The sequence below is a fragment of the Entelurus aequoreus genome, unplaced genomic scaffold, assembly GCF_033978785.1.
Source record: "Entelurus aequoreus isolate RoL-2023_Sb unplaced genomic scaffold, RoL_Eaeq_v1.1 HiC_scaffold_81, whole genome shotgun sequence".
Taxonomy (NCBI): domain Eukaryota; kingdom Metazoa; phylum Chordata; class Actinopteri; order Syngnathiformes; family Syngnathidae; genus Entelurus; species Entelurus aequoreus.
This window is the reverse complement of record NW_026908013.1, coordinates 139481-164369: the sequence shown is the minus strand read 5'-3', so window position 1 is coordinate 164369 and position 24889 is coordinate 139481. Positions and strand designations below refer to the sequence as shown.

The window sequence follows — 24889 nt, the reverse complement described above, 5'->3', positions numbered from 1 at the left end:
AAATTTCAGTCGCACGCAGTCAGAAAAGAAAAAAAAGTCAGGTACTTCCTGTGCATGTGGATACAAAATGATGTTTCATTGGTACAAAATGATGTTTCATTGGTACAAAATGATGTTTCATTGGTACAAAAAGATGTTTCATTGGTACAAAATGATGTTTCATTGGTACAAAATGATGTTTCATTGGTACAAAATGATGTTTCATTGGTACAAAATGATGTTTCATTGGTACAAAATGATGTTTCATTGGTAGAAAATGATGTTTCATTGGTAGAAAAAGATGTTTCATTGGTAGAAAAAGATGTGCGCTTGTACTAATGGATAATACAAAGTAAGACTCCTGCATCAGAGCAGTAACAGGAAACATGTTCACACAACTCAAACTGCTGCAATGCTGACTTGATTACTTTCAACACGACCAGGTGCAGATGAGGTTTTTGCACAGGTGCAGATGAGGTTTTTGCACAGGTGCAGATGAGGTTTTTGCACAGGTGCAGATGAGGTTTTTGCACAGGTGCAGATGAGGTTTTTGCACAGGTGCAGATGAGGTTTTTGCACAGGTGCAGATGAGGTTTTTGCACAGGTGCTGTTGTGGCTCTGACGCTAAAGTGGAGTTTAAGACAAAAGGATCCATCAGAGTGATATCGTTCAGCCAGCAAAGTGACAGATAATGACTTGTGGGTCAGTTACTGGATACTTTCTAATACGCCTTGGAGACTTTGACCACAATTGACCACTAAATGGTAACACCCCAATAAGTTTTTCAACTTGTTTAAAGGCCTACTGAAATGAATTTTTTTTATTTAAACGGGGATAGCAGATCTATTCTATGTGTCATACTTGATCATTTCGCGATATTGCCATATTTTTGCTGAAAGGATTTAGTATAGAACAACGACGATAAAGATTGCAACTTTTGGTATCTGATAAAAAAAGGCTTGCCCCTACCGGAAGTAGCGTGACGTAGTCAGTTGAACATATACGCAAAGTTCCCTATTGTTTACAATGATGGCCGCATGAAGTGAGAGAGATTCGGACCGAGAAAGCGACAATTTCCCCATTAATTTGAGCGAGGATGAAAGATTTGTGGATGAGTAAAGTGCAAGTGAAGGACTAGTGGGGAGTTGAAGCTATTCAGATAGGGAAGATGCTGTGAGAGGCGGGGGTGACCTGATATTCAGCTGGGAATGACTACAACAGTAAATAAACACAAGACATATATATACTCTATTAGCCACAACACAACCAGGCTTATATTTAATATGCCACAAATTAATCCTGCATAAAAACACCTGCGTGTTTGTTATGCTAGCTCCTAGCTCCATAGAACACGCCAATACAATTCAAACACCTGATCAACACACACAATCACTCAGCCCAAAAGACCGTTTACCTAACCCAAGGTTCATAAAGCTTATATATTTTTAAAAAGTTACGTACGTGACGCGCACATACGGTCAAGTTATCGAATGTTTAGCAGCCAAGGCTGCATACTCACGGTACCTGATATTCAGCTGGGAATGACTACAACAGTAAATAAACACAAGACATATATATACTCTATTAGCCACAACACAACCAGGCTTATATTTAATATGCCACAAATTAATCCTGCATAATAACACCTGCGTGTTTGTTATGCTAGCTCCTAGCTCCTCTGCTAGCTCCTAGCTCCATAGAACACGCCAATACAATTCAAACACCTGCACAACACACACAATCACTCAGCCCAAAAGACCGTTCACCTAACCCAAGGTTCATAAAGCTTATATATTTTTAAAAAGTTACGTACGTGACGCGCACGTACGGTACGGTACGTGTTATGCTAGCTCCTAGCTCCTCTGCTAGCTCCTAGCTCCATAGAACACGCCAATACAATTCAAACACATGATCAACACACACAATCACTCAGCCCAAAAGACCGTTCACCTAACCCAAGGTTCATAAAGCTTATATATTTTAAAAAAGTTACGTACATACGCAAAAAAAAGCCAAAGCTGCATACTCACAGTAGCACGTCTGCGTCTTTGTCATCCAAATCAAAGTAATCCTGGTAAGAGTCTGTGTTGTCCCAGTTCTCTACAGGCGTCTGTGTATCCAAATCAAAAGTCCTCCTGGTTAGAGTCTCTGTTATCCGAGTTCTTCCATCTTGACTGCATCTTTCGGGAATGTAAACAAAGAAGCGCCGGCTGTGTACTGTTGTGGCGGACTACGTTCGAAAAATACGTCCATTTCGCACCGACAATTTTCTTCTTTGCTTGCTCGGCTTCCTTCTCCATAATGCAATGAACATGATTGAAACAGATTCACGAACACAGATGTCCAGAATACTGTGGAATTATGAAATGAAAACAGAGCTTTTTCGTATCGGCTTCAATGTGGAAGGCATACCCGTGTTCCCCGGGCTACGTCACACGCATACGTCATCCTCAGAGGCGTTTCGAACCGGAAGTTTAGCGGCAAATTTAAAATGTTACTTTATAAGTTAACCCGGCCGTATTGGCATGTGTTATAATGTTAAGATTTCATCATTGATATATAAACTATCAGACTGCGTGGTCGGTAGTAGTGGCTTTCAGTAGGCCTTTAAGTCTCGGGGTCCACTTAAATTGATTCATGATACAGATATATACTATCATCATAATACAGTCATCACACAAGTTAATCATCAGAGTATATACATTGAATTATTTACATTATTTACAATCCGGGGGGTGGGATGTGGAGGGAGGGGGGGGGGGGGGGTAGGTTTGGTTGATATCAACACTTCAGTCATCAACAATTGCATCATCAGAGAAATGGACATTGAAACAGTGTAGGACTGACTTGGTAGTTGATATGTACAGCAAGTAGTGGACATAGAGAGAGAGATCAGAAAGTATAAGAATAAGTATCTACATTTGATTATTTACAATCCGGGGAGGTGGGATGTGGAAGGGAGGGTGTTAGTTTAGGGTTGAAGTTGCCTGTAGGTGTTCTTTTAGTGCGCTTTTGAAGGAGGATAGAGATGCCCTTTCTTTTACACCTGTTGGGAGTTTGTTAGCTGGTAATCTGGGTTTAACGTGGTTAGTGGAGCTCCCCCTGGTGTTGTGGTTATGGCGGTCATTTACGTTAAGGAAGTAGTTTGACATGTACTTCGGTATCAGGGAGGTGTAGTGGATTTTATAGACTAGGCTCAGTGCAAGTTGTTTAACTCTGTCCTCCACCTTGAGCCAGCCCACTTTGGAGAAGTGGGTAGGAGTGAGGTGTGATCTGGGGTGGAGGTCTAGAAGTAACCTGACTAGCTTGTTCTGGGATGTTTGGAGTTTAGATTTGAGGGTTTTGGAGGTGCTAGGGTACCAGGAGGTGCATGCGTAATGGAAAAAGGGTTGAACGAGAGTTCCCGCCAGAATCCTCAAGGTGCTTTTGTTGACCAGAGAGGAGATTCTGTAGAGAAATCTCCTTCGTTGGTTAACCTTTCTGATGACCTTGGTTGCCATTTTATCACAGGAAAGGTTAGCCTCTAGAATGGAACCTAGGTAGGTGACCTCATCTTTCCTGGTGATAACAATGTCACCCACTTTTATGGTGAAGTCATTGACTTTCTTAAGGTTGATGTGGGACCCAAACAGGATGGATTCAGTTTTACCCAAGTGTATGGATAGCTTGTTGTCAGCGAGCCAGGTGCAAGTTCTACACAGCTCAGCACTGACGATTTTCTCCACCTGTGACTTGTCCTTGTCTGATACCAGCAAGACAGAGTCATCCGCAAACAAGAACAATTCACAGTCGCATGCTGATGACAAGTCATTTATGTATATTAGGAACAGTATAGGCCCCAATATACTGCCTTGGGGGACTCCACAGCTCACCGAGAGGGGGGGGGGACACACGGTGCTGTTCACTTCTACCACCTGCTCCCTCCCCTCCAAGTAAGATTGCATCCAGCTAATAAAAGTCTCAATCAATCAATCAAAGGTTTTGTTAAATCCGATTGCTCTGAGCTTATCCATCAGTATAGCGTGGTTAACGGTGTCAAAGGCCTTCTGAAGGTCCAGCATGACCATGCCGCAGTATTTGCCCGCTTCCACCTCATGTTTGATGTGGTCGCTCAGATAGAGAAGACATGTGTCAGTGGAGTGGTTAGTTCTGAAGCCGGATTGGAATTTGTACATGAGTTTATTAGTGGCAAGGTAACTATCCACCTGTTCATAAACTATTTTCTCCATTACTTTCGAAATGGAACTGAGATTAGAAACAGGTCGGTAGTTGCTAGGTTCCAATTTGCTTCCTTTTTTGAAGAGGGGAGTTACTCTTGCTATCTTAAAATATTTTGGTACTTGGCCTTGTGTAATTGAGAGGTTTATTATGTGTGTGATGATTTTATTTTAGGCCAGTTTGATGTGAGAATGAGATCTATGGTTGATTGGGTGGAATCACACACCCTTGTGGGTAGTGTTATTAGCTGGGAGAGACCGTGTAGATTACAAAGCTTGCTGTAGGACAGACTTGGGCATTCTGCGGCCCGCAGGCCACATCCGGCCCCTTGTTCATCCATGTCCGGCCCGCGTGAGGCCAAACATAAATTACAAAATGAATTTTAAAAAGTATCTACGTCGAGTGTGCAATACAACGGTGCTGCTTTTGTTTTGAAAAGCGTTATTTGTATTACTTCCGTGTGGACGTATGCGTGTGCGTGATTGTGAGTGAACGTGAACAGCTGCAATCACAAATTACAAAATAAAGTTTAAAAAACATCTATGTCGTGCGAGCAATACAACTGTGCTGCTTTTATTTTGAAAAGTGTTATTTATGTGCGTATGTCCGTGTGTAACCTGCGAGTGAAGGTGCACAGCGACAAGTGATGCACGGTTACCGCCGAGACGCTAAAAAGAGAAAAGTTGATGAGGAATGGCGTGTTTTCAACAAGACATGGACTGCCAAGCAACGTTCCCTCTAAGGTGCGCGCCTGCACAATTGTGCACTGTTCAAGCGTCCTCTGCGCACAGCAAATATATGCCGCGCACCAAATCAAATCATCTGAATTCTAAAAAAAATAAACACATTTATTCTGTGTAATATTGCAATGCAACTCTGAGTGACAGTGACAACAAGCGGCCCTAACGGTGTTCGTCAACACCCTTCAATTATTGTAACGTCTATCGAGATGCTTCGAGGACAGGAATTATATCCATCACTTTATTGAGCAAAACTGATTATATTGTGACATAACCACACCAAAAACATGAGTAAAACACTTCTATCTGGAAAAACTAGTCATTTTCTGCCGTACAAACCAGGCCAAAAGCAACTTGTCATCTGTCACCAACACGCATAGCACTAAACCACTGGTGCGTTTATGGCCACACAAAAAGTCGGACAAGTCAAACACCACACAAAGTTACACTATGACTCCTCAGTCAGACGTGTGCTTATTTTACTGTCATTTATTATTAATGTTAATTTATTGATATTAATCATGGAATGCTGTTACTAGAGAAAGTTCCACTTCATCCTATGCTTACATTTCATTGTGCAACATGAGGATGTTTAAGGGCAACTAAATGTGATCTCTGAAAGGGGGACAAATGATTTCCAAAGCAGTGCTTTTGGTATAAAGTTAAGTTAGGTTAAATGAAAGTATTATTATTATTATTAATTATTATTATTATTATTATTTATCTTACGGTGTATACCAAAAATAATATTGAGCAAAATTGAATTGAAATATTGTCGATGTGGCCCTCCAGCAGTGCTCGGGTTGCTCATGCGGCCCCCGGTAAAAATTAATTGCCCACCCTTGGTGTAGGATCTGAAGACAGGTGCATCTTTACGTTGAATATCTGTGTTCACATCTCCAGTCATCATTTTCTCCACGTTGTCTACCCCAGCCAAGCATGTTAGTATAGTATGTTAGTACTTGTATTCATGTACGTGTATATTGTACATATGTTAGTACTTGTATTCATGTACGTGTATATTGTACATATGTTAGTACTTGTATTCATGTGTGTGTATATTGTACATATGTTAGTACTTGTATTCATGTACGTGTATATTGTACATATGTTAGTACTTGTATTCATGTGTGTGTATATTGTACATATGTTAGTACTTGTATTCATGTGTGTGTATATTGTACATATGTTAGTACTTGTATTCATGTGTGTGTATATTGTACATATGTTAGTACTTGTATTCATGTGTGTGTATATTGTACATATGTTAGTACTTGTATTCATGTGTGTGTATATTGTACATATGTTAGTACTTGTATTCATGTGTGTGTATATTGTACATATGTTAGTACTTGTATTCATGTGTGTGTATATTGTACATATGTTAGTACTTGTATTCATGTGTGTGTATATTGTATATATGTTAGTAGTAGTATTTGTATTCATGTGTGTGTATATTGTACATATGTTAGTACTTGTATTCATGTATGTGTATATTGTACATATGTTAGTACTTGTATTCATGTATGTGTATATTGTACATATGTTAGTACTTGTATTCATGTGTGTGTATATTGTACATATGTTAGTACTTGTATTCATGTACGTGTATATTGTACATATGTTAGTACTTGTATTCATGTGTGTGTATATTGTACATATGTTAGTACTTGTATTCATGTACGTGTGTATATTGTACATATGTTAGTACTTGTATTCATGTGTGTGTATATTGTACATATGTTAGTACTTGTATTCATGTGTGTGTATATTGTACATATGTTAGTACTTGTATTCATGTGTGTGTATAATGTACATATGTGCCAAAGGAAAGTAAGTAAAGATTATTGATCATATATTGTAATAAGTCTGGCAAATGCATGATTGTTCATAATAATAATAATGATGATGATAAGAAAAGGAGTTATTTGATTTAAAAATCATGGCTGGCAATAAATATGTTTCACTTCTTCCAACTCCTTTTTGGATATGAAAGTCCTAATAATGATGGATTGTTTTCATTTGAGTTTTCATTGGGAAGTATTTGTTTCCATATCTGTAATGTTAGCAAGACTTTTTCAATGATTTATTTTGATTTGTTTTTAACATGTCCAAAATAAACGTAGTAGACCTAAACATTCATTAAAAACCAAAATGTATATTCAATATTTTTGGCCACTGTACCATTAGTTTGAAGAGTAACTGTCACTTCACCTGTGTTTACTTCCTGCCAGCGCTCTTATTTCATTTCCATTTCCTGCATGTCTCCTCTGAGCGCTCGCTTTCCTCACCTGTCTCTGAGTGGCAGCCTGGCACACCTGCTTGCAGCTGCCAATCATGCCTGTTCACTTGTCTCTGAGTGGCAGCCTGGCACACCTGCTTGCAGCTGCCAATCATGCCTGTTCACCTGTCTCTGAGTGGCAGCCTGGCACACTTGCTTGCAGCTGCCAATCAGGCTACTATATATGCCTGTTCACCTGTCTCTGAGTGGCAGCCTGGCACACCTGCTTGCAGCTGCCCATCAGGCTGCTATATATGCCTGTTCACCTGTCTCTGAGTGGCAGCCTGGCACACCTGCTTGCAGCTGCCAATCATGCCTGTTCACCTGTCTCTGAGTGGCAGCCTGGCACACCTGCTTGCAGCTGCCAATCAGGCTGATAAATATGCCTGTTCACCTGTCCCCGAGTGGCAGCCTGGCACACTTGCTTGCAGCTGCCAATCAGGCTACTATATATGCCTGTTCACCTGTCCCTGAGTGGCAGCCTGGCACACCTGCTTGCAGCTGCCAATCAGGCTGCTATATATGCCTGTTCACCTGTCTCTGAGTGGCAGCCTGGCACACTTGCTTGCAGCTGCCAATCAGGCTGCTATATATGCCTGTTCACCTGTCTCTGAGTGGCAGCCTGGCACACCTGCTTGCAGCTGCCCATCAGGCTGCTATATATGCCTGTTCACCTGTCTCTGAGTGGCAGCCTGGCACACCTGCTTGCAGCTGCCAATCATGCCTGTTCACCTGTCTCTGAGTGGCAGCCTGGCACACCTGCTTGCAGCTGCCAATCAGGCTGATAAATATGCCTGTTCACCTGTCCCCGAGTGGCAGCCTGGCACACTTGCTTGCAGCTGCCAATCAGGCTACTATATATGCCTGTTCACCTGTCCCTGAGTGGCAGCCTGGCACACCTGCTTGCAGCTGCCAATCAGGCTGCTATATATGCCTGTTCACCTGTCTCTGAGTGGCAGCCTGGCACACTTGCTTGCAGCTGCCAATCAGGCTGCTATATATGCCTGTTCACCTGTCTCTGAGTGGCAGCCTGGCACACCTGCTTGCAGCTGCCAATCAGGCTGATAAATATGCCTGTTCACCTGTCCCCGAGTGGCAGCCTGGCACACTTGCTTGCAGCTGCCAATCAGGCTACTATATATGCCTGTTCACCTGTCCCTGAGTGGCAGCCTGGCACACCTGCTTGCAGCTGCCAATCAGGCTGCTATATATGCCTGTTCACCTGTCTCTGAGTGGCAGCCTGGCACACTTGCTTGCAGCTGCCAATCAGGCTGCTATATATGCCTGTTCACCTGTCTCTGAGTGGCAGCCTGGCACACCTGCTTGCAGCTGCCAATCAGGCTGCTATATATGCCTGTTCACCTCTCTCTGAGTGGCAGCCTGGCACACCTGCTTGCAGCTGCCAATCAGGCTGCTATGGCGGCGCATGGCTATGGCTATGCTGCGGCTATGCTAACGCTCTTGGGAGTGTAGAGCGATTTGGCAAAAAACACCCATCATTACTGTCAATTTCATGGCTGGCTCAAAGCGTGAACACTCTGTGATCACATACGACCGACAAACAATTCTGGATGTGGATGGATCGGGTCGTTATAGACTGAAAGATGCATGTACGGTGGACCTCCTCGCTAGCATGGGAATACTTCGTGGGCTACATCGAGCGGCCTTTGTAGCAGCGGAGTCAAGTGCTAGCGGTGACCGCCAATGGAGACGACGTAAGCGGTGCGAGCGGAAGCAGAAGCGGGGTTGCCGAGCGGGGCTAACAACAAAGAGAAAAGCTAACCAAAGAAGCGTGGAGTCTCCGGGTAAGAAGCCATTTAAACTAGAACTAGCCGGCGTCAGGCTGGATAATCCCTGCACACATAGCAATTCTCTTAGAATAAAACCCAACTCACATAATGTTTTTTCTTTTGTGACCGTGTCAGAGGCAGACATACATTGTACTGAGGTAGCTAACTATGATGCGTTCAGTTTATCGCAACATCAAGCAAACAATCTGAATATCCCCGTCGTATCAATTCCTAGATATGGTCGAAACTATTTAAAGTGCAATACGCATAATAAACGCAACATTATTAATATTGCTACTTCGGATAATCAACAAACAATCCTCAAAACAGCCCACTACCTATAATATGGGCTTTTTAAACATAAGATCATTATCTTCCAAAACGCTATTAGTTAATGAAGTCATTAGAGACAACAAACTTGACGTCGTTGGTCTCGCCGAGACCTGGCTCAAACCAGACGATTTTTTTGCGCTAAATGAGGCATCTCCTCCTAACTATACCAATACACATGTTGCCCGACCTCTTAAAAGGGGAGGGGGTGTCGCACTAATATACAATGAAAACTATAATCTTACACCTAACCTAAATAATAAATATAACTTGTTTGAGGTGCTCACTTTGAGGTTTGTCACACCGCTGCCTCTCCACCTGGCTGTTATCTACCGCCCCCCTGGGCCCTATTCGGACTTCATTAGTGAATTCTCAGAGTTTGTTGCTGATCTAGTGATGCACGCCGACAATATAATCATAATGGGGGACTTTAATATCCATATGAATACCCCATCGGACCCTCCATGCGTGGCGCTCCAGACTATAATTGATAGCTGTGGTCTTACACAAATAATAAATGAACCCACGCATCGCAACGGTAATACGATAGATCTGGTGCTTGTCAGGGGTGTTACCACCTCTAAAGTTACGATACTCCCGTACACTAAAGTAATGTCCGATCATTACCTTATAAAATTCGAAGTTCTGACTCATTGTCAACAAACTAATAATAATAATAATAACTACTATAGCAGCCGCAACATTAATGCTGCCACAACGACGACTCTTACTGACCTACTGCCTTCGGTAATGGCACCATTCCCAAATTATGTGGGCTCTATTGATAACCTCACTAACAACTTTAATGACGCCCTGCGCGACACCATTGATATTGTAGCACCGCTAAAGCTAAAAAGGGCCCCTGAAAGGCGTACCCCATGGTTTACAGAAGAAATTAGAGCTCATAAATTATCATGTAGAAAGCTGGAACGCGAATGGCGTGCGACTAAACTTGAGGTTTTCCATCAAGCATGGAGTGATAGTTTAATAACTTATAAACGCATGCTTACCTCAGCTAAAGCTAAATATTACTCAAATCTCATCCACCTCAACAAAAATGATCCTAAATTTCTGTTTAGTACAGTAGCATCGCTAACCCAACAAGGGACTTCTCCCAGTAGCTCCACCCACTCAGCAGATGACTTTATGAATTTCTTTAATAAGAAAATTGAAGTCATTAGAAAAGAGATTAAAGACAATGCATCCCAGCTACAACTGGGTTCTATTAACACAAATACGACGGTATATACGACGGACACTGCCCTCCAAAATAGTTTCTCTCTCTTTGATGAAATAACATTGGAGGAATTGTCAAAATGTGTAAATGGGACAAAACAAACAACATGTTTACTTGACCCACTTCCTGGGAAACTTATCAAGGAGCTTTTTGTATTATTAGGTCCATCAGTGTTAAATATTATAAACTTATCACTTTCCTCTGGTACTGTTCCTCTAGCATTCAAAAAAGCGGTTATTCATCCTCTGCTCAAAAGACCTAACCTCGATCCTGATCTCCTGGTAAACTACCGGCCGGTGTCCCACCTTCCGTTTATCTCGAAAATCCTCGAAAAAATTGTCGCACAGCAGCTAAATGAACACTTAGCATCTAACAATCTCTGTGAACCTTTTCAATCCGGTTTCAGGGCAAATCACTCTACGGAGACAGCCCTCGCAAAAATGACTAATGATCTATTGCTAACAATGGATTCTGATGCGTCATCTATGTTGCTGCTTCTTGATCTTAGCGCCGCTTTCGATACTGTTGATCATAATATTTTATTAGAGCGTATCAAAACGCGTATTGGTATGTCAGACTTAGCCTTGTCTTGGTTTAACTCTTATCTTACTGACAGGATGCAGTGTGTCTCCCATAACAATGTGACCTCGGACTATGTTAAGGTAACGTGCGGAGTTCCCCAGGGTTCGGTTCTTGGCCCTGCACTCTTTAGTATTTACATGCTGCCGCTAGGTGACATCATACGCAAATACGGTGTTAGCTTTCACTGTTATGCTGATGACACTCAACTCTACATGCCCCTAAAGCTGACCAACACGCCGGATTGTAGTCAGCTGGAGGCGTGTCTTAATGAAATTAAACAATGGATGTCCGCTAACTTTTTGCAACTCAACGCTAAGAAAACGGAAATGCTGATTATCGGTCCTGCTCAACACCGACATCTATTTAATAATACCACCTTAACATTTGACAACCAAACAATTAAACAAGGTGACTCGGTAAAGAATCTGGGTATTATCTTCCACCCAACTCTCTCCTTTGAGTCACACATTAAGAGTGTTACTAAAACGGCCTTCTTTCATCTCCGTAATATCGCTAAAATTCGTTCCATTTTGTCCACAAGCGATGCTGAGATCATTATCCATGCGTTCGTTACGTCTCGTCTTGATTACTGTAACGTATTATTTTCGGGTCTCCCTATGTCTAGCATTAAAAGATTACAGATGGTACAAAATGCGGCTGCTAGACTTTTGACAAAAACAAGAAAGTTTGATCATATTACGCCTATACTGTATATACCTTTATATACATATATACCTATATATATATACCTATACTGGCTCACTTGCACTGGCTTCCTGTGCACTTAAGATGCGACTTTAAGGTTTTCCTACTTACGTATAAAATACTACACGGTCAAGCTCCTGCCTATCTTGCCGATTGTATTGTACCATATGTCCCGACAAGAAATCTGCGTTCAAAGAACTCCGGCTTATTAGTGATTCCCAGAGCCAAAAAAAAGTCTGCGGGCTATAGAGCGTTTTTTATTGGGGCTCCAATACTCTGGAATGCCCTCCCGGTAAAAGTTAGAGATGCTACCTCAGTAGAAGCATTTAAGTCTCATCTTAAAACTCATTTGTATACTCTAGCCTTTAAATAGACCCCCCTTTTTAGACCAGTTGATCTGCCGTTTCTTTTCTTTTCTTTTCTACTCTGCTCCCAACCCGGGTTGGACCGCTAGCCTGTTCATCAGATGGGGACATCTCTACGCTGCTGACCCGTCTCCACTCGGGATGATTCCTGCTGGCCCCACCATAGACTGGACTTTCGCTGATGTGTTGGACTTTCACAATATTATGTTAGACCCACTCGACATCCATTGCTTTCGGTCTCCCCTAGAGGGGGGGGAGGGGGGAGGGGGGGGGGGGGTTACCCACATATGCGGTCCTCTCCAAGGTTTCTCATAGTCATTCACATTGACGTCCCAATGGGGTGAGTTTTCCTTGCCCGAATGTGGGCTCTGTACCGAGGATGTCGTTGTGGCTTGTACAACCCTTTGAGACACTTGTGATTTAGGGCTATATAAATAAACATTGATTGATTGATTGATTGATTGCTATATATGCCTGTTCACCTGTCTCTGAGTGGCAGCCTGGCACACCTGCTTGCAGCTGCCAATCAGGCTGCTATATATGCCTGTTCACCTGTCCCTGAGTGGCAGCCTGGCACACCTGCTTGCACTTGCCAATCAGGCTACTATATATGCCTGTTCACCTGTCTCTGAGCGGCAGCCTGGCACACCTGCTTGCAGCTGCCAATCAGGCTGCTAAATATGCCTGTTCACCTGTCTCTGAGTGGCAGCCTGGCACACCTGCTTGCAGCTGCCCATCAGGCTGCTATATATGCCTGTTCACCTGTCTCTGAGTGGCAGCCTGGCACACCTGCTTGCAGCTGCCAATCAGGCTGCTATATATGCCTGTTCACCTGTCTCTGAGTGGCAGCCTGGCACACCTGCTTGCAGCTGCCAATCAGGCTGCTATATATGCCTGTTCACCTGTCTCTGAGTGGCAGCCTGGCACACCTGCTTGCAGCTGCCAATCAGGCTGCTATATATGCCTGTTCACCTGTCTCTGAGTGGCAGCCTGGCACACCTGCTTGCAGCTGCCAATCAGGCTGCTATATATGCCTGTTCCTCAGGGCTGGAGGATTATGTTGGCAACTGGCATGGCTGCAGTAGTTGTGACCCCAAGATGCAGGAACCAGGAGTGTGAGGATCAGGTTAGTCTTTTAATACTCAAAACAGAGAAGGAAGCAGTCGTGCATGTAAGGTTCTTATATCTGATATCACATACGACCTCCCTCTTGTTACCTGGACAACAACACTTGTCACACCTGGTGAAAGACCTTCCTCTTGTTACCTGGACAACAACACTTGTCACACCTGGTGAAAGACCTCCCTCTTGTTACCTGGACAACAACACTTGTCACACCTGGTGAAAGACCTCCCTCTTGTTACCTGGACAACAACCTGTGGCTTTGGATGACATCACAAATATTTCAGCTATTATCAGAGCTCAAATCATCTCCTGACAGCCCCAGGGCCTCGTTACACCGTGGTGATGGTTACTGGTTTCAATGGTGCTGGTTACACCATGGTGCTGGTTACACCATGGTGATGGTTACACCATGGTGATGGTTACTGGTTTCAATGGTGCTGGTTACACCGTGGTGATGGTTACTGGTTTCAATGGTGCTGGTTACACCATGGTGATGGTTACACCATGGTGATGGTTACTGGTTTCAATGGTGCTGGTTACACCGTGGTGATGGTTACTGGTTTCAATGGTGCTGGTTACACCATGGTGATGGTTACTGGTTTCAATGGTGCTGGTTACACCGTGGTGATGGTTACTGGTTTCAATGGTGCTGGTTACACCGTGGTGATGGTTACTGGTTTCAATGGTGCTGGTTACACCATGGTGATGGTTACTGGTTTCAATGGGGCTGGTTACACCATGGTGATGGTTACTGGTTTCAATGGTTTCAACAGCACTTATTTTTATTATCAGCCTGACCTAAGCCTAAAGTTTGTGTTAAATAAGCAGTGCATTTCTCACCTAGGCCTTCAGTCATGTCCTACTTAGTCCCATTTCACCTCTCCAAATACCATCATTGGTGTCACCACTTGCACACTACTGGAGATACTATACACAAACACACTACTGGAGATACTATACACAAACACACTACTGGAGATACTATACACAAACACACTTACACACTACTGGAGATACTATACACAAACACACTACTGGAGATACTATACACAAACACACTACTGGAGATACTATACACAAACACACTTACACACTACTGGAGATACTATACACAAACACACTTACACACTACTGGAGATACTATACACAAACACACTACTGGAGATACTATACACAAACACACTACTGGAGATACTATACACAAACACACTTACACACTACTGGAGATACTATACACAAACACACTTACACACTACTGGAGATACTATACACAAACACACTTACACACTACTGGAGATACTATACACAAACACACTACTGGAGATACTATACACAAACACACTACTGGAGATACTATACACAAACACACTTACACACTACTGGAGATACTATACACAAACACACTTACACACTACTGGAGATACTATACACAAACACACTTACACACTACTGGAGATACTATACACAAACACACTTACACACTACTGGAGATACTATACACAAACACACTTACCCACTACTGGAGATACTATACACAAACACACTACTGGAGATACTATACACAAACACACTACTGGAGATACTATACACAAACACACTTACACACTACTGGAGATACTATACACAAACACACTACTGGAGATACTATACACAAACACACTACTGGAGATACTATACACAAACACACTTACACACTACTGGAGATACTATACACAAACACACTTACACACTACTGGAGATACTATACACAAACACACTTACACACTACTGGAGATACTATACACAAACACACTTACACACTACTGGAGATACTATACACAAACACACTTACACACTACTGGAGATACTATAGACAAACACACTACTGGAGATACTATACACAAACACACTTACACACTACTGGAGATACTATACACAAACACACTTACACACTACTGGAGATACTATACACAAACACACTACTGGAGATACTATACACAAACACACTACTGGAGATACTATACACAAACACACTACTGGAGATACTATACACAAACACACTTACACACTACTGGAGATACTATACACAAACACACTACTGGAGATACTATACACAAACACACTACTGGAGATACTATACACAAACACACTTACACACTACTGGAGATACTATACACAAACACACTTACACACTACTGGAGATACTATACACAAACACACTTACACACTACTGGAGATACTATACACAAACACACTTACACACTACTGGAGATACTATAGACAAACACACTACTGGAGATACTATACACAAACACACTTACACACTACTGGAGATACTATACACAAACACACTTACACACTACTGGAGATACTATACACAAACACACTACTGGAGATACTATACACAAACACACTACTGGAGATACTATACACAAACACACTACTGGAGATACTATACACAAACACACTTACACACTACTGGAGATACTATACACAAACACACTACTGGAGATACTATACACAAACACACTACTGGAGATACTATACACAAACACACTTACACACTACTGGAGATACTATACACAAACACACTTACACACTACTGGAGATACTATACACAAACACACTTACACACTACTGGAGATACTATACACAAACACACTTACACACTACTGGAGATACTATACACAAACACACTTACACACTACTGGAGATACTATAGACAAACACACTACTGGAGATACTATACACAAACACACTTACACACTACTGGAGATACTATACACAAACACACTTACACACTACTGGAGATACTATACACAAACACACTACTGGAGATACTATACACAAACACACTACTGGAGATACTATACACAAACACACTTACACACTACTGGAGATACTATACACAAACACACTTACACACTACTGGAGATACTATACACAAACACACTTACACACTACTGGAGATACTATACACAAACACACTTACACAGTACTGAAGATACTATACACAAACACACTTACACAGTACTGGAGATACTATACACAAACACACTTACACACTACTGGAGATACTATACACAAACACACTTACACACTACTGGAGATACTATACACAAACACACTTACACACTACTGGAGATACTATACACAAACACACTACTGGAGATACTATACACAAACACACTACTGGAGATACTATACACAAACACACTTACACACTACTGGAGATACTATACACAAACACACTTACACACTACTGGAGATACTATACACAAACACACTTACACACTACTGGAGATACTATACACAAACACACTTACACACTACTGGAGATACTATACACAAACACACTTACACACTACTGGAGATACTATACACAAACACACTTACACACTACTGAAGATACTATACACAAACACACTTACACAGTACTGGAGATACTATACACAAACACACTTACACACTACTGGAGATACTATACACAAACACACTACTGGAGATACTATACACAAACACACTTACACACTACTGGAGATACTATACACAAACACACTTACACACTACTGGAGATACTATACACAAACACACTTACACACTACTGGAGATACTATACACAAACACACTACTGGAGATACTATACACAAACACACTTACACACTACTGGAGATACTATACACAAACACACTTACACACTACTGGAGATACTATACACAAACACATTACTGGAGATACTATACACAAACACACTTACACACTACTGAAGATACTATACACAAACACACTTACACAGTACTGGAGATACTATACACAAACACACTTACACACTACTGGAGATACTATACACAAACACACTTGCCCCATCAGGGCAGCAAATAAGGCCATCCCTCGTGGCTTCCGCCGTGGGTATATACCCAAACTGGGACGGGGATTGTTACACACACTACGATGAATGACTGCATGCTGAACCCGGCGAAGAGGCAGCCTCAAAAGCATGGGGATGGATGGGAGAAAACATTCCAAGGCCTCGACTTCACCCACTAGCAGAATGACCTGGAAGACCTTCAATGGCCTCACAGGCAGAAGCTCCAGACCAACACAATGTCCTGTATCAGCCAATTCAATTGCTGAACAACTTCTTGCAAATGGCCGATTCACGGACACTGTAAAAGACCACACTCCTTTCGTCAAGCAAGAGCTCCTTCCGTCAAGCAAGAAACCACAAAAACCTCTGGCAAGACCCAGGAGCAGACGGCCCCATGTCGACACCCTTCACATCTGAAGAGCTCTCCACTGCCATCGGACAACTGAAGAGCAGGAAAGGCCAGGGGCCAGACAACATCCCACCAGAATTCTCTATGTAAAAGCGCTTTGAGTCACTAGAGAAAAGTGCTATATAAATATAAATCACTTCACATCACTTCTTGCTACACTGTGGCCAAAAAAGTCAGAACTGGCTCAAGGAGTTTTATACTTCCTGCCTCAACAGGCTAGCAATACCCAAGATCTGGCGAAGGGCAACAATCATTGCCTTACCAAAACCCAACAAACCAACGGACAACCCCAAGAACTACCAATCTCACTTCTCTGCGTCTCATTCAAGGTCCTGGAGCGACTCCTCCTGGCCCGCCTGGACCCCACCAGAGACCCCCCAACTACCTGACCAACAAGCATGACTCCGCCGCGGACACAGCACGGTCCACCAAATCGTAAAGCTGACGAACGACATCGAAGACAGCTTCAAAACACGTCACAAAGCGGGCGTTGTTCTGGTGGACCTCGCTGCGGCTTATGACACCGTCTGGCACCAGGGCCTTATCTTGAAACTCCTCTGGAGTGTTCCAGACTGCCATCTAGTACGGTTTATATGCACAATCCTCTCCAACTGCAGCTTCATACTGAAGACAAGCGATGGACAGGCCAGCCGCCCACGGCACCTCAAAAATGGAGTCCCCCAAGGATCAGTACTGGCTCCATTGCTCTTCAACCTATACATCAGCGATCTGCCCTCCACAACATCAAGGCAGTACAGATACCTCACCCTCTTACATTCACACAGAAACTGGTCAACAGTAGAGGAGCCCCTAACCTCAGACATGTCACAAATAGCAGGGTACCTGAAAACATGGAGACTTAAACTGAGTGTTGTGAAAACAACCTCAACCCCAACACCCTCCCCCCACCACATCCCACCTCCCCGGATTGTAAATAATCAAATGTATATACTTGTTCTTATGCTTTCTGAACTCACTATGTTCTCTGCTCGCTGTACATATCCTACCAAGTCACACCTACTCTGTTTCAATGTCCATTTCTCAGATGATACAATTGTTGATGACTGAAGTGCTGATATCAACCAAACCTAACCCCCCAGCCCCAACCCCAAAGTATGGCAAGGGAAGGGCCAATAAGAAGAGTTCCTTGTGCCAGGTAAGCAAGCATACATACATACATACATGCATACATACATACATACATACATACATACATACATACATACATGCATGCATGCATGCATGCATGCATACATACATACATACATACATACATACATACATACATACATACATGCATGCATGCATGCATGTATACATACATGCATACATACATACATACATACATACATGCATACATACATACATACATACATACATGCGTACGTACGTGCGTGCGTGCGTGCGTACATACATACATACATACATACATACATACATACATACATGCATGCATGCATACATGCATGCATGCATACATACATACATACATACATACATACATGCATGCATGTATACATACATACATACATACATACATACATACATACATACATACATGTGTTATATCGCACTCTCAATAATCCAAACTCATCACTATTGCAGTAAAAAGCAGCATTCAATAAACCAAAACATCAAAGCAGGGAGATATATAGTGAAGTGGTTCTAATACATTGGAGACATCACACTTCATCAAGTCATCATTGCTCCAAAGCTCATGAGGATTTTGGCAAAATGAGGCTAATACGTTTATTTTTGTGTATTTTCTGACACATATTTCACCGCCTGTTGATCACTAAACACTGCAGGAGTCTCTAGGTTGTGTGCATCAAAACTATTATTATGTATACTACTTTGACAAAATATTATTATACATACTACTTTGACAAAATATTATTATATACACTACTTTGACAAAGTATTATTATATATACTACGTTGACAAAGTATTACTATGTATACTACAAACCCCGTTTCCATATGAGTTGGGAAATGGTGTTAGATGTAAATATAAACGGAATACAATGATTTGCAAATCCTTTTCAAGCCATATTCAGTTGAATATGCTACAAAGACAACATATTTCATGTTCAAACTCATAAACTTTTTTTTTTTTGCAAATAATAATTAACTTAGCCAGGGCCTGCCCGTGGCATAGGCTGTATAGGCAAATGCTAAGGGCGCCGTCCATCAGGGGGCGCCACGCCAGTGCCACAAATGTTGGAGAAAAAAAAAAAGTTGGTACTATTATTTCTAAATGCAAAAAATAATCCCACGTTAATTAAAATGCAAAGTAAAGCCTATTTAATAGAAATATTATTTGTTACAACATTACGCCCCCCCTCCCTTCCCGTATCATGACTCTTTTTGGACGTCACCACAAATGTCAAAACGGCCAAAACTGTCAGGTGCTCAGGGGAAAAAAAGAGAAAAGAAGAGGAGGAGAAACGAGAAAAAGACAAAGGTAGCAGGTATACGAGTAACGTTAGCCTACATTAAATTATTTGTCTGTTACAGAATGTGATAATAACCTGGCTTTTTAGCATTAAGCTAATGTTACATGATTCGGCAATTGCTAATCAATAAATAGCTAGTTCTGTTTTAACGTCGGGTTAATATTGTGGAGGGGGCTAAATTGTTATGGAAAATAATAATGTAACGTTAGGTAATTCCAGTACTCCCACCTTACATTCCTCAGGGACATTTGTATTAGATCTTTTAAGCAGGTGTTTTTTGTTGACATTGTTATTGCCTTCTGGTTAGCTAATGTTTGCCCTGCAGGTAATAGTCACTTTTCCACCCCTTTATATATTAGGTATAGTTGTAAGCCTAGTTGTTAAAGTGCACATCATTAATGTTAATTAAGCAATATCACATGAGAGGGAATGCTGTTTTTTAATTTGAGCACTGCTGTGATTCGGTTAAAGATAATCATAACATAACATTCTCATATAATATGTTAATTTGCTTTCTTTAAGTAAAAAAAAGGTCAAAGACAAAGCTATTCGGTTTCTTGTGAGTATATACACTTCATTGCCGATGTGGGGGGGCGCCACCTAAAATCTTGCCTAGGGCGCCAGATTGGTTAGGGCCAGGCCTGAACTTAGCTGCAACACGTGACAAAGTAGTTGGGAAAGGGCATGTTCACCACTGTGTTACATGGCCTTTCCTTTTAACAACACTCAGTAAATGATTGGGAACTGAGGAAACTAATTATTGAAGCTTTGAAAGTGGAATTCTTTCCCATTCTTGCTTGATGTACAGCTTCAGTTGTTCAGCAGTCCGGGGTCTCCCTTCTGCTATTTTAGGCTTCATAATGCACCACACATTTTCCATGGGAGACAGGTCTGGACTGCAGGCGGGCCAGGAAAGTACCCGCACTCTTTTTTTACGAAGCCACATTGATGTAACACGTGCTGAATGTGGCTTGGCATTGTCTTGCTGAAATAAGCAGGGGCGTCCATGAAAAAGACGGCGCTTGGATGGCAACATATGTTGTTCCAAAAGCTGTATGTACCTTTCAGCATTAGTGGTGCCTTCACAGATGTGTAAGTTACCCATGTCTTGGCCACTAATACACCCCCATACCATCACACATGCTGCCTTTTACACTTTGCGTCTATAACAGTCTGGATGGTTCTTTTCCTCTTTGGTCTGGATGACACGATGTCGAATATTTCCAAAAACAATTTGAAATGTGGACTCGTCAGACCACAGAACACTTTTCCACTTTGCATGAGTCCATCTTAGATGATCTCGGGCCCAGAGAAGCCGGCGGCGTTTCTGGGTGTTGTTGATAAATGGCTTTGGCTTTACATAGTAGAGCTTTAACTTGCACTTACAGATGTAGCGACCAACTGTATTTAGTGACAGTGGTTTTCTGAAGTGTTCCTGAGCCCATGTGGTGATATCCTTTAGAGATTGATGTCGCTTTTTGATACAGTGCCGTCTGAGGGATGGAAGGTCACGCTCATTCAATGTTGGTTTCCGGCCATGCTGCTTACGTGCAGTGATTTCTCCACATTCTCTCAACCCTTTGATGATATTACGGAGCGTAGATGGTGAAATCCCTCAATTCCTTGCAATAGCTGCTTGAGAAAGGTTGTTCTTAAACTTTTCAACAATTTGCTCAGGCATTTGTTGACAAAGTGGTGACCCTCGCCCCATCCTTGTTTGTGAATGGCTGAGCATTTCATGGAATCTACTTTTATACCCAATCATGGCACCCACCTGTTCCCAATTAGCCTGCACACCTGTGGGATGTTCCAAATAAGTGTTTGATGAGCATTCCTCAACTTTATCAGTATTTATTGCCACCTTTCCCAACTTCTTTGTCACGTGTTGCTGCCATCAAATTATAAAGTTAATGATTATTTGCACAAAAAAAATGTTTATGAGTTAGAACATGAAATATGTTGTCTTTGTAGCATATTCAACTGAATATGGCTTGAAAATGATTTGCAAATCATTGTATTCCGTTTATATTTACATCTAACACCATTTCCCAACTCATATGGAAACAAGGTTTGTAGTTTACTAAGTATTTTTTAAATACTGCTATCATATCTGCTGATTCTGTCCAAAAAATGGATACAGATAAAAGAAGACCGATACACATCAAAATGCCAAATATCAGTGCCGATAATTAGTCGATCGCTAATAGAAGATGATGCAACTCCCCCAACAGAATGTCTTGTGATCAAGGTGCTACTTGCTGGGCCAGGAGATGTTTCTATGGCAGACTGAGAGGAACACAAATAAATGTGATGATCTTGGTGATGTTTCTATGGCGGACTGAGAGGAACACAAATAAATGTGATGATCTTGGTGATGTTTCTATGGCAGACTGAGAGGAACACAAATAAATGTGATGATCTTGGTGATGTTTCTATGGCGGACTGAGAGGAACACAAATAAATGTGATGATCTTGGTGATGTTTCTATGGCAGACTGAGAGGAACACCAATAAATGTGATGATCTTGGTGATGTTTCTATGGCTGACTGAGAGGAACACAAATAAATGTGATGATCTTGGTGATGTTTCTATGGCAGACTGAGAGGAACACAAATAAATGTGATGATCTTGGTGATGTTTCTATGGCTGACTGAGAGGAACACAAATAAATGTGATGATCTTGGTGATGTTTCTATGGCAGACTGAGAGGAACACAAATAAATGTGATGATCTTGGTGATGTTTCTATGGGTGCTCAGGACAGATTCTGGGTGAGGGAGTCTTGCATCATCTCTGCCAGCCAATGAGACGTCATGACGTGGAGAGGGCGTGTCCTAGCAACAGTGGAGTCAAAATGAAGGGGGGGATGTTTCTTCCTGGACCCATCATGACGGCGCTCCTTGTCTTTGGCGGGACACCTGAGCCGGGTTGTCATGGTGACCGCGATAACAGGAACCGATAGCGGACATCCTGGTCATCGCAGACGTGTCACCTGAGCTAAAAGCGCAATTCCACTCATTCAATCATGCCTCCTCCCTCCTCTCTCCTCCCTCCATTAGCAATGCTTTTGTTTCCCACACGGTGAGGTCACCCACGTAGCGTGGGAAGACAACATGGATGCAGCATCATGCAGGAGAGGAGGACCAGCCCGTGTCCATCACCTCCCTGCGTGGATGCAGCATCATGCAGGAGAGGAGGACCAGCCCGTGTCCATCACCTCCCTGCGTGGATGCAGCATCATGCAGGAGAGGAGGACCAGCCCGTGTCCATCACCTCCCTGCGTGGATGCACCATCATGCAGGAGAGGAGGACCAGCCCGTGTCCATCACCTCCCTGCGTGGATGCAGCATCATGCAGGAGAGGAGGACCAGCCCGTGTCCATCACCTCCCTGCGTGGATGCAGCATCATGCAGGAGAGGAGGACCAGCCCGTGTCCATCACCTCCCTGCGTGGATGCAGCATCATGCAGGAGAGGAGGACCAGCCCGTGTCCATCACCTCCCTGCGTGGATGCACCATCATGCAGGAGAGGAGGACCAGCCCGTGTCCATCACCTCCCTGCGTGGATGCACCATCATGCAGGAGAGGAGGACCAGCCCGTGTCCATCACCTCCCTGCGTGGATGAAGGAGTGGAGCTAGCTTACCGGCTGTAGGATGACAAGGGCGCCTTCTCTCGCTGAGGTGGATGCAGGGGCTGAGGGGAGGCTGAGGGGGGGCTGGGGAGGGGGGACGAGGGGGTGGGGGGCCTGGGGGGGGACAAAGGAGGAGGACAAAGGGTAAAAAAAAAAAGGGAGGCGGGGTGAGGACGAGCAGCAATGTCGGCGGTTTAAAGAAAAAAGAATCCCTTGTGTGTGTTCTGCTGGGAGGAAGTATTTGATCCTGCAGCGAGGAACACTGCTGTGGACTGAAGACACGCACTGCCTCCGCCTCTTCCTCCTCCTCCTCTTCCTCTCTGCACAGCAGCTGTTGTCCAGGAGAAGTACAAGCCCACTCCCACTCACTAAAATACAAGCCCACTCCCACTCACAAAGGCCCTCACCACACCCCCTCCCCCCCTGACTCCCCCACATATATCGCCTGTTTGCTGTGAAAGTGCATCACGCTGACGCTGGACACGCGTGGAGGCGATGTTGTGTGGTGGAGGCGATGTTGTGTGGTGGAGGCGATGTTGTGTGGTGGAGGCGATGTTGTGTGGTGGAGGCGATGTTGTGTGGTGGAGGCGATGTGTGGTGGAGGCGATGTGTGGTGGAGACTATGTTGTGTGGTGGAGGCGATGTTGTGTGGTGGAGGCGATGTTGTGTGGTGGAGGCGATGTTGTGTGGTGGAGGCTATGTTGTGTGGTGGAGGCGATGTTGTGTGGTGGAGGCGATGTTGTGTGGTGGAGGCTATGTTGCCAACCTGTGTGGGTGTGAAAGTCACATGACCGACAAACTATCAAATTGAGAGTGATCAATATTTCCCTGGGAGCGCGTCACAAACACGCAAAATATTTTAAAGTTTGGTTAAAAAAGTATTTTAAAAAATGCAGCAACATTTATTACAAACCCCGTTTCCATATGAGTTGGGAAATGGTGTTAGATGTAAATATAAACGGAATACAATGATTTGCAAATCCTTTTCAAGCCATATTCAGTTGAATATGCTACAAAGACAACATATTTCATGTTCAAACTCATAAACATTTTTTTTTGCAAATCATTTTTGCAAAAAAAAAATCAAGTTTATGAGTTTGAACATGAAATATGTTCATTTGGAAACGGGGTTTGTTGATTTTTTTTGCTAAATAAAGTGTTTGCTTTTATTTTAGCCTTTTCTTTTCATTATTA

General features: G+C 42.8%; 1 long non-coding RNA gene across 1 annotated transcript in view; it reads right to left on the bottom strand.

The window, feature by feature from the left end:
* Positions 1-24042, bottom strand: part of LOC133645438 (uncharacterized) — a 45663-nt gene extending 21621 nt beyond the window's left edge. Inside the window, exon 1 of the long non-coding RNA XR_009825113.1 lies at positions 23708-24042. This is a non-coding gene — a long non-coding RNA (uncharacterized LOC133645438). The remainder of the gene's footprint in view (positions 1-23707) is intronic.
* Positions 24043-24889: the final 847 nt, after the last annotated feature.